The sequence below is a fragment of the Drosophila subpulchrella genome, unplaced genomic scaffold (assembly GCF_014743375.2).
Source record: "Drosophila subpulchrella strain 33 F10 #4 breed RU33 unplaced genomic scaffold, RU_Dsub_v1.1 Primary Assembly Seq146, whole genome shotgun sequence".
NCBI classification, from domain to species: domain Eukaryota; kingdom Metazoa; phylum Arthropoda; class Insecta; order Diptera; family Drosophilidae; genus Drosophila; species Drosophila subpulchrella.
Window position 1 is genome coordinate 55,810 of NW_023665486.1, and position 8,592 is coordinate 64,401.

An 8,592-nucleotide genomic window follows, 5' to 3' on the forward strand; every position below is an offset into this window, starting at 1 on the left:
ATTGAAAATACCCGAATTGCAGATGATGGGTTCAAAAACTACTATAGGGTGGTGTAGCAAATAATATGAAGATGATATATCCATATAATGGATATACACTAGTATTCTCTTATTATAATAGAGAATACCATATAAATGGTTGGCAAAGACAATTGAAAATACCCGAATTGAAGTTGACGGGTTCAAAAACTATTATAGGGTGATGTAGCAAATAAAATAATGAAGATATATCCATATAATGGAATTATATGTGTATTCTCTTATTATATGAGAGAGTACCAAACGGTTGATTGGCAAAGACAATTGAAAATACCCGAATTAAAGATATTGGGTCCAAAAACTACTATAGGATGGTCAATGGGCCGGCCATCTACTATTGACGTGACAAAATACTGTCTGTCGGTAGAGAAGATATTAATCCGTCAAATTTGTTTCTTTATTCATTTATGAATATGAGACTTGGCTCCACGGTTAATATTTTAAGCCCAAAGATAATAATGTTGAAACAAAGGCCAAGGTTTCTATTATACATAGAATAACAAATTGTTTCCGAACTTTATCGTTAATCCAAATAAATAATTACAATTGAGGCAGGCTAATAATGATATATATTTTGTATTGATAATCTTGATATATATGTATATTGGTCTGCCATTATCACATACTGAGTTATGTGATAATTCCCTGCGGGGATAAATTAAAAGAGGTGTCCCTATATTAAAAGAAAATAATATATATATATATTATTTTTTCTAACTTACATATCATATATGCGCTCGGTTTTATATTATATATTACCAAAGAGTCTTATATGAATATATACAGATAAATTTTAAATTTATCATCAAAATACAAATGATTTAATTCAATATTTTATATTGGTTAAACAAAAATTGTACATGTGTGGATACAATAATGACGTATGTCGAACAAAAAAGATATTTTAGAATGAAATATGCAAATATAAAGAAAATTATTACGTATTACGAAAAAAAATATTGTGTTTTTAACATCAATAATTAAAAAACTTGTTATTATTAGTGGCGGAACAAGTATATATTGTGAAAACAACAAACGTATACGAATGCTATATAAAAATGGCCGTATTCGATAGAAAACAATCTATAAAATTTATATTGCTAATTTCTATTCAAAAATATGAATGAAATATGAATAAAAACATTATTCTGGTTGATCCTGCCAGTAGTTATATGCTTGTCTCAAAGATTAAGCCATGCATGTCTAAGTACACACGAATTAAAAGTGAAACCGCAAAAGGCTCATTATATCAGTTATGGTTCCTTAGATCGTTAACAGTTACTTGGATAACTGTGGTAATTCTAGAGCTAATACATGCAATTAAAACATGAACCTTATGGGACATGTGCTTTTATTAGGCTAAAACCAAGCGATCGCAAGATCGTTATATTGGTTGAACTCTAGATAACATGCAGATCGTATGGTCTTGTACCGACGACAGATCTTTCAAATGTCTGCCCTATCAACTTTTGATGGTAGTATCTAGGACTACCATGGTTGCAACGGGTAACGGGGAATCAGGGTTCGATTCCGGAGAGGGAGCCTGAGAAACGGCTACCACATCTAAGGAAGGCAGCAGGCGCGTAAATTACCCACTCCCAGCTCGGGGAGGTAGTGACGAAAAATAACAATACAGGACTCATATCCGAGGCCCTGTAATTGGAATGAGTACACTTTAAATCCTTTAACAAGGACCAATTGGAGGGCAAGTCTGGTGCCAGCAGCCGCGGTAATTCCAGCTCCAATAGCGTATATTAAAGTTGTTGCGGTTTAAAACGTTCGTAGTTGAACTTGTGCTTCATACGGGTAGTACAACTTACAATTGTGGTTAGTACTATACCTTTATGTATGTAAGCGTATTACCGGTGGAGTTCTTACATGTGCTTAGATACTTGTATTTTTTCATATGTTCCTCCTATTTAAAAACCTGCATTAGTGCTCTTAAACGAGTGTTATTGTGGGCCGGTACAATTACTTTGAACAAATTAGAGTGCTTAAAGCAGGCTTCAAATGCCTGAATATTCTGTGCATGGGATAATGAAATAAGACCTCTGTTCTGCTTTCATTGGTTTTCAGATCAAGAGGTAATGATTAATAGAAGCAGTTTGGGGGCATTAGTATTACGACGCGAGAGGTGAAATTCTTGGACCGTCGTAAGACTAACTTAAGCGAAAGCATTTGCCAAAGATGTTTTCATTAATCAAGAACGAAAGTTAGAGGTTCGAAGGCGATCAGATACCGCCCTAGTTCTAACCATAAACGATGCCAGCTAGCAATTGGGTGTAGCTACTTTTATGGCTCTCTCAGTCGCTTCCCGGGAAACCAAAGCTTTTGGGCTCCGGGGGAAGTATGGTTGCAAAGCTGAAACTTAAAGGAATTGACGGAAGGGCACCACCAGGAGTGGAGCCTGCGGCTTAATTTGACTCAACACGGGAAAACTTACCAGGTCCGAACATAAGTGTGTAAGACAGATTGATAGCTCTTTCTCGAATCTATGGGTGGTGGTGCATGGCCGTTCTTAGTTCGTGGAGTGATTTGTCTGGTTAATTCCGATAACGAACGAGACTCAAATATATTAAATAGATATCTTCAGGATTATGGTGTTGAAGCTTATATAGCCTTCATTCATGGTGGCAGTAAAATGTTTATTGTGTTTGAATGTGTTTATATAAGTGGAGCCGTACCTGTTGGTTTGTCCCATTATAAGGACACTAGCTTCTTAAATGGACAAATTGCGTCTAGCAATAATGAGATTGAGCAATAACAGGTCTGTGATGCCCTTAGATGTCCTGGGCTGCACGCGCGCTACAATGAAAGTATCAACGTGTATTTCCTAGACCGAGAGGTCCGGGTAAACCGCTGAACCACTTTCATGCTTGGGATTGTGAACTGAAACTGTTCACATGAACTTGGAATTCCCAGTAAGTGTGAGTCATTAACTCGCATTGATTACGTCCCTGCCCTTTGTACACACCGCCCGTCGCTACTACCGATTGAATTATTTAGTGAGGTCTCCGGACGTGATCACTGTGACGCCTTGTGTGTTACGGTTGTTTCGCAAAAGTTGACCGAACTTGATTATTTAGAGGAAGTAAAAGTCGTAACAAGGTTTCCGTAGGTGAACCTGCGGAAGGATCATTATTGTTTAATATCCTTACCGTTAATAAAAAAATTTGTTTTTATTATAATAATATAATATATTATAGTAATACAAATAAAATATAAATTGCCAAAAATATGATCTTTTATAGATCAAATATAAAATTTCGAACAAGCAAATCGAAATAATAATTGTAATAATAAATATATTATTGCATTAAATAAGAGATAAATAAATAAGCAAAAGCAAACAAATAACAAATTCGAACAAGCAAATCGAAATTATTAAATTTATTTAATATTATTATTATATTGTATATTAAATGCAATTAATTAATAAAACACTGTGTGTATATGGACCATAATATACACGCGTTGCGATATGTATTGTTCATCTCAGTTATGCGCATACATTGGATAATGCAACAACCTAAAATGTACAATGTTGTACCTGATTATTACAGGTTAATGTTTTATATAAATTTCAATATATATCGCTAAAAAAAAGTATTAATACCGTAAATGCCATTTAAAAAATACTTGATATATTATTGGTTATATGAAACTAAGACATTTCGCAGCATTCGTTTTAGGTATAAAAATCAATTTATTGAAGGAATTGATATATGCCAGTAAAATGGTGTATTTTTAATTTCTTTCAATAAAAACATATATGACAAAATTACCAAACCAATATATAAAACTCTAAGCGGTGGATCACTCGGCTCATGGGTCGATGAAGAACGCAGCAAACTGTGCGTCATCGTGTGAACTGCAGGACACATGAACATCGACATTTTGAACGCATATCGCAGTCCATGCTGTTATGTACTTTAATTAATTTTATAGTGCTGCTTGGACTACATATGGTTGAGGGTTGTAAGACTATGCTAATTAAGTTGTTTATATAAATTTTATAATGAAATTTTATAAGCATATGGTATATTATTGGATAATAATAATTTAATTATTATATTATTCATAATATTAACAAATATATGAAAAACATTATCTCACATTAGTAAATAATTTGAATGTGAAAAACGAAGAGAAATATTTTCTTTTTCAATCAAATAATACTGAGAAATGTCTAGCATAAAAAATTTATCTAGAATTGTCTCTTATTAAAGATTAGTAAATAGAAAGCCGTTGACAATATTATTATTCTTCGTTGATTCGTTAGACCAAACAAATGCCATACAAATATATAAAATATATAACGAATTTAATAAAATGTTTTATCATTATATATAAAGAATTAATTGCAAAAAAGTTATACACAACCTCAACTCATATGGGACTACCCCCTGAATTTAAGCATATTAATTAGGGGAGGAAAAGAAACTAACCAGGATTTTCTTAGTAGCGGCGAGCGAAAAGAAATCAGTTCAGCACTAAGTCACTTTGTCTATATGGCAAATGTGAGATGCAGTGTATGGAGCGTCAATATTCTAGTATGAGAAATTAACGATTTAAGTCCTTCTTAAATGAGGCCATTTACCCATAGAGGGTGCCAGGCCCGTATAACGTTAATGATTACTAGATGATGTTTCCAAAGAGTCGTGTTGCTTGATAGTGCAGCACTAAGTGGGTGGTAAACTCCATCTAAAACTAAATATAACCATGAGACCGATAGTAAACAAGTACCGTGAGGGAAAGTTGAAAAGAACTCTGAATAGAGAGTTAAACAGTACGTGAAACTGCTTAGAGGTTAAGCCCGATGAACCTGAATATCCGTTATGGAAAATTCATCATTAAAATTGTAATATTTAAACAATATTATGATAATAGTGTGCATTTTTTCCATATAAGGACATTGTAATCTATTAGCATACAAAATTTATCATAAAATATAACTTATAGTTTATTCAAATTAATTTGCTTGCATTTTAACACAGAATAAATGTTATTAATTTGATAAAGTGCTGATAGATTTATATGAATACAGTGCGTTAATTTTTCGGAATTATATAATGGCATAATTATCATTGATTTTTGTGTTTATTATATGCACTTGTATGATTAACAATGCGAAAGATTCAGGATACCTTCGGGACCCGTCTTGAAACACGGACCAAGGAGTCTAACATATGTGCAAGTTATTGGGATATAAACCTAATAGCGTAATTAACTTGACTAATAATGGGATTAGTTTTTTAACTATTTATAGCTAATTAACACAATCCCGGGGCGTTCTATATAGTTATGTATAATGATATTTATATTATTTATGCCTCTAACTGGAACGTACCTTGAGCATATATGCTGTGACCCGAAAGATGGTGAACTATACTTGATCAGGTTGAAGTCAGGGGAAACCCTGATGGAAGACCGAAACAGTTCTGACGTGCAAATCGATTGTCAGAATTGAGTATAGGGGCGAAAGACCAATCGAACCATCTAGTAGCTGGTTCCTTCCGAAGTTTCCCTCAGGATAGCTGGTGCATTTTAATGTTATATAAAATAATCTTATCTGGTAAAGCGAATGATTAGAGGCCTTAGGGTCGAAACGATCTTAACCTATTCTCAAACTTTAAATGGGTAAGAACCTTAACTTTCTTGATATGAAGTTCAAGGTTATGATATAATGTGCCCAGTGGGCCACTTTTGGTAAGCAGAACTGGCGCTGTGGGATGAACCAAACGTAATGTTACGGTGCCCAAATTAACAACTCATGCAGATACCATGAAAGGCGTTGGTTGCTTAAAACAGCAGGACGGTGATCATGGAAGTCGAAATCCGCTAAGGAGTGTGTAACAACTCACCTGCCGAAGCAACTAGCCCTTAAAATGGATGGCGCTTAAGTTGTATACCTATACATTACCGCTAAAGTAGATGATTTATATTACTTGTGATATAAATTTTGAAACTTTAGTGAGTAGGAAGGTACAATGGTATGCGTAGAAGTGTTTGGCGTAAGCCTGCATGGAGCTGCCATTGGTACAGATCTTGGTGGTAGTAGCAAATAATCGAATGAGACCTTGGAGGACTGAAGTGGAGAAGGGTTTCGTGTGAACAGTGGTTGATCACGAGTTAGTCGGTCCTAAGTTCAAGGCGAAAGCCGAAAATTTTCAAGTAAAACACAAATGCCATACAAATATAATTATATTATATAAATCAAGCTAATTAATATACTTGAATAATTTTGAACGAAAGGGAATACGGTTCCAATTCCGTAACCTGTTGAGTATCCGTTTGTTATTAAATATGGGCCTCGTGCTCATCCTGGCAACAGGAACGACCATAAAGAAGCCGTCGAGAGATATCGGAAGAGTTTTCTTTTCTGTTTTATAGCCGTACTACCATGGAAGTCTTTCGCAGAGAGATATGGTAGATGGGCTAGAAGAGCATGACATATACTGTTGTGTCGATATTTTCTCCTCGGACCTTGAAAATTTATGGTGGGGACACGCAAACTTCTCAACAGGCCGTACCAATATCCGCAGCTGGTCTCCAAGGTGAAGAGTCTCTAGTCGATAGAATAATGTAGGTAAGGGAAGTCGGCAAATTAGATCCGTAACTTCGGGATAAGGATTGGCTCTGAAGATTGAGATAGTCGGGCTTGATTGGGAAACAATAACATGGTTTATGTGCTCGTTCTGGGTAAATAGAGTGTCTGGCATTTATGTTGGTCACTTGTTCCCCGGATAGTTTAGTTACGTAGCCAATTGTGGAACTTTCTTGCTAAAATTTTTAAGAATACTAATTGGGTTAAACCAATTAGTTCTTATTAATTATAACGATTATCAATTAACAATCAATTCAGAACTGGCACGGACTTGGGGAATCCGACTGTCTAATTAAAACAAAGCATTGTGATGGCCCTAGCGGGTGTTGACACAATGTGATTTCTGCCCAGTGCTCTGAATGTCAAAGTGAAGAAATTCAAGTAAGCGCGGGTCAACGGCGGGAGTAACTATGACTCTCTTAAGGTAGCCAAATGCCTCGTCATCTAATTAGTGACGCGCATGAATGGATTAACGAGATTCCTACTGTCCCTATCTACTATCTAGCGAAACCACAGCCAAGGGAACGGGCTTGGAATAATTAGCGGGGAAAGAAGACCCTTTTGAGCTTGACTCTAATCTGGCAGTGTAAGGAGACATAAGAGGTGTAGAATAAGTGGGAGATATTAGACTTCGGTTTGGTATCGCCAATGAAATACCACTACTCTTATTGTTTCCTTACTTACTTGATTAAATGGAACGTGTATCATTTCCTAGCCATTATACGGATATATTTATTATATCTTATGGTATTGGGTTTTGATGCAAGCTTCTTGATCAAAGTATCACGAGTTTGTTATATAATCGCAAACAAATTCTTTAATAAAACGGTGCATTTATGTATTTTTGATTTGAAAATTTGGTATAACTCCAATTACTCAGGTATGATCCAATTCAAGGACATTGCCAGGTAGGGAGTTTGACTGGGGCGGTACATCTCTCAAATAATAACGGAGGTGTCCCAAGGCCAGCTCAGTGCGGACAGAAACCACACATAGAGCAAAAGGGCAAATGCTGACTTGATCTCGGTGTTCAGTACACACAGGGACAGCAAAAGCTCGGCCTATCGATCCTTTTGGTTTAAAGAGTTTTTAACAAGAGGTGTCAGAAAAGTTACCATAGGGATAACTGGCTTGTGGCGGCCAAGCGTTCATAGCGACGTCGCTTTTTGATCCTTCGATGTCGGCTCTTCCTATCATTGTGAAGCAAAATTCACCAAGCGTTGGATTGTTCACCCATGCAAGGGAACGTGAGCTGGGTTTAGACCGTCGTGAGACAGGTTAGTTTTACCCTACTAATGACAAAACGTTGTTGCGACAGCATTCCTGCGTAGTACGAGAGGAACCGCAGGTACGGACCAATGGCACAATACTTGTTCGAGCGAACAGTGGTATGACGCTACGTCCGTTGGATTATGCCTGAACGCCTCTAAGGTCGTATCCGTGCTGGACTGCAATGATAAATAAGGGGCAATTTGCATTGTATGGCTTCTAAACCATTTAAAGTTTATAATTTACTTTATAAACGACAATGGATGTGATGCCAATGTAATTTGTAACATAGTAAATTGGGAGGATCTTTGATCACCTGATGCCGCGCTAGTTACATATAAAAGCATTATTTAATACAATGACAAAGCCTAGAATCAATTGTAAACGACTTTTGTAACAGGCAAGGTGTTGTAAGTGGTTGAGCAGCTGCCATACTGCGATCCACTGAAGCTTATCCTTTGCTTGATGATTCGATAATAAAGATGTTGCAAGCGGGCATAATCATTATGCTTGCTTGCAGCATCGCACGCCACTTTGTTTGTGGTGTGTAAGGTAGGGAAGAAGAAATATAAAAGACCTAAATTGGAAACATCAATATATAAGTAAATATTGAACAAACAAAATGTATCGTCATCTTATTAGTGACGCGATGATAAAGTGGCAAACATATTCCATGT

The 8,592-nt window shown here is 36.0% G+C and overlaps 3 non-coding genes across 3 annotated transcripts; all 3 read left to right on the forward strand.

The window, feature by feature from the left end:
* Positions 1-1,184: 1,184 nt before the first annotated feature.
* Positions 1,185-3,180, forward strand: LOC119558864. Its single transcript, XR_005220486.1, has one exon. It is a non-coding gene; the product is annotated as a small subunit ribosomal RNA (ribosomal RNA).
* A 659-nt stretch (positions 3,181-3,839) lies between these two features.
* On the forward strand, positions 3,840-4,018 carry LOC119558871. The gene has a single exon (XR_005220492.1). It is a non-coding gene; the product is annotated as a 5.8S ribosomal RNA (ribosomal RNA).
* Positions 4,019-4,418: 400 nt separating this feature from the next.
* LOC119558867 lies at positions 4,419-8,389 on the forward strand. The gene has a single exon (XR_005220489.1). It is a non-coding gene; the product is annotated as a large subunit ribosomal RNA (ribosomal RNA).
* The last annotated feature ends 203 nt before the right edge of the window (positions 8,390-8,592 follow it).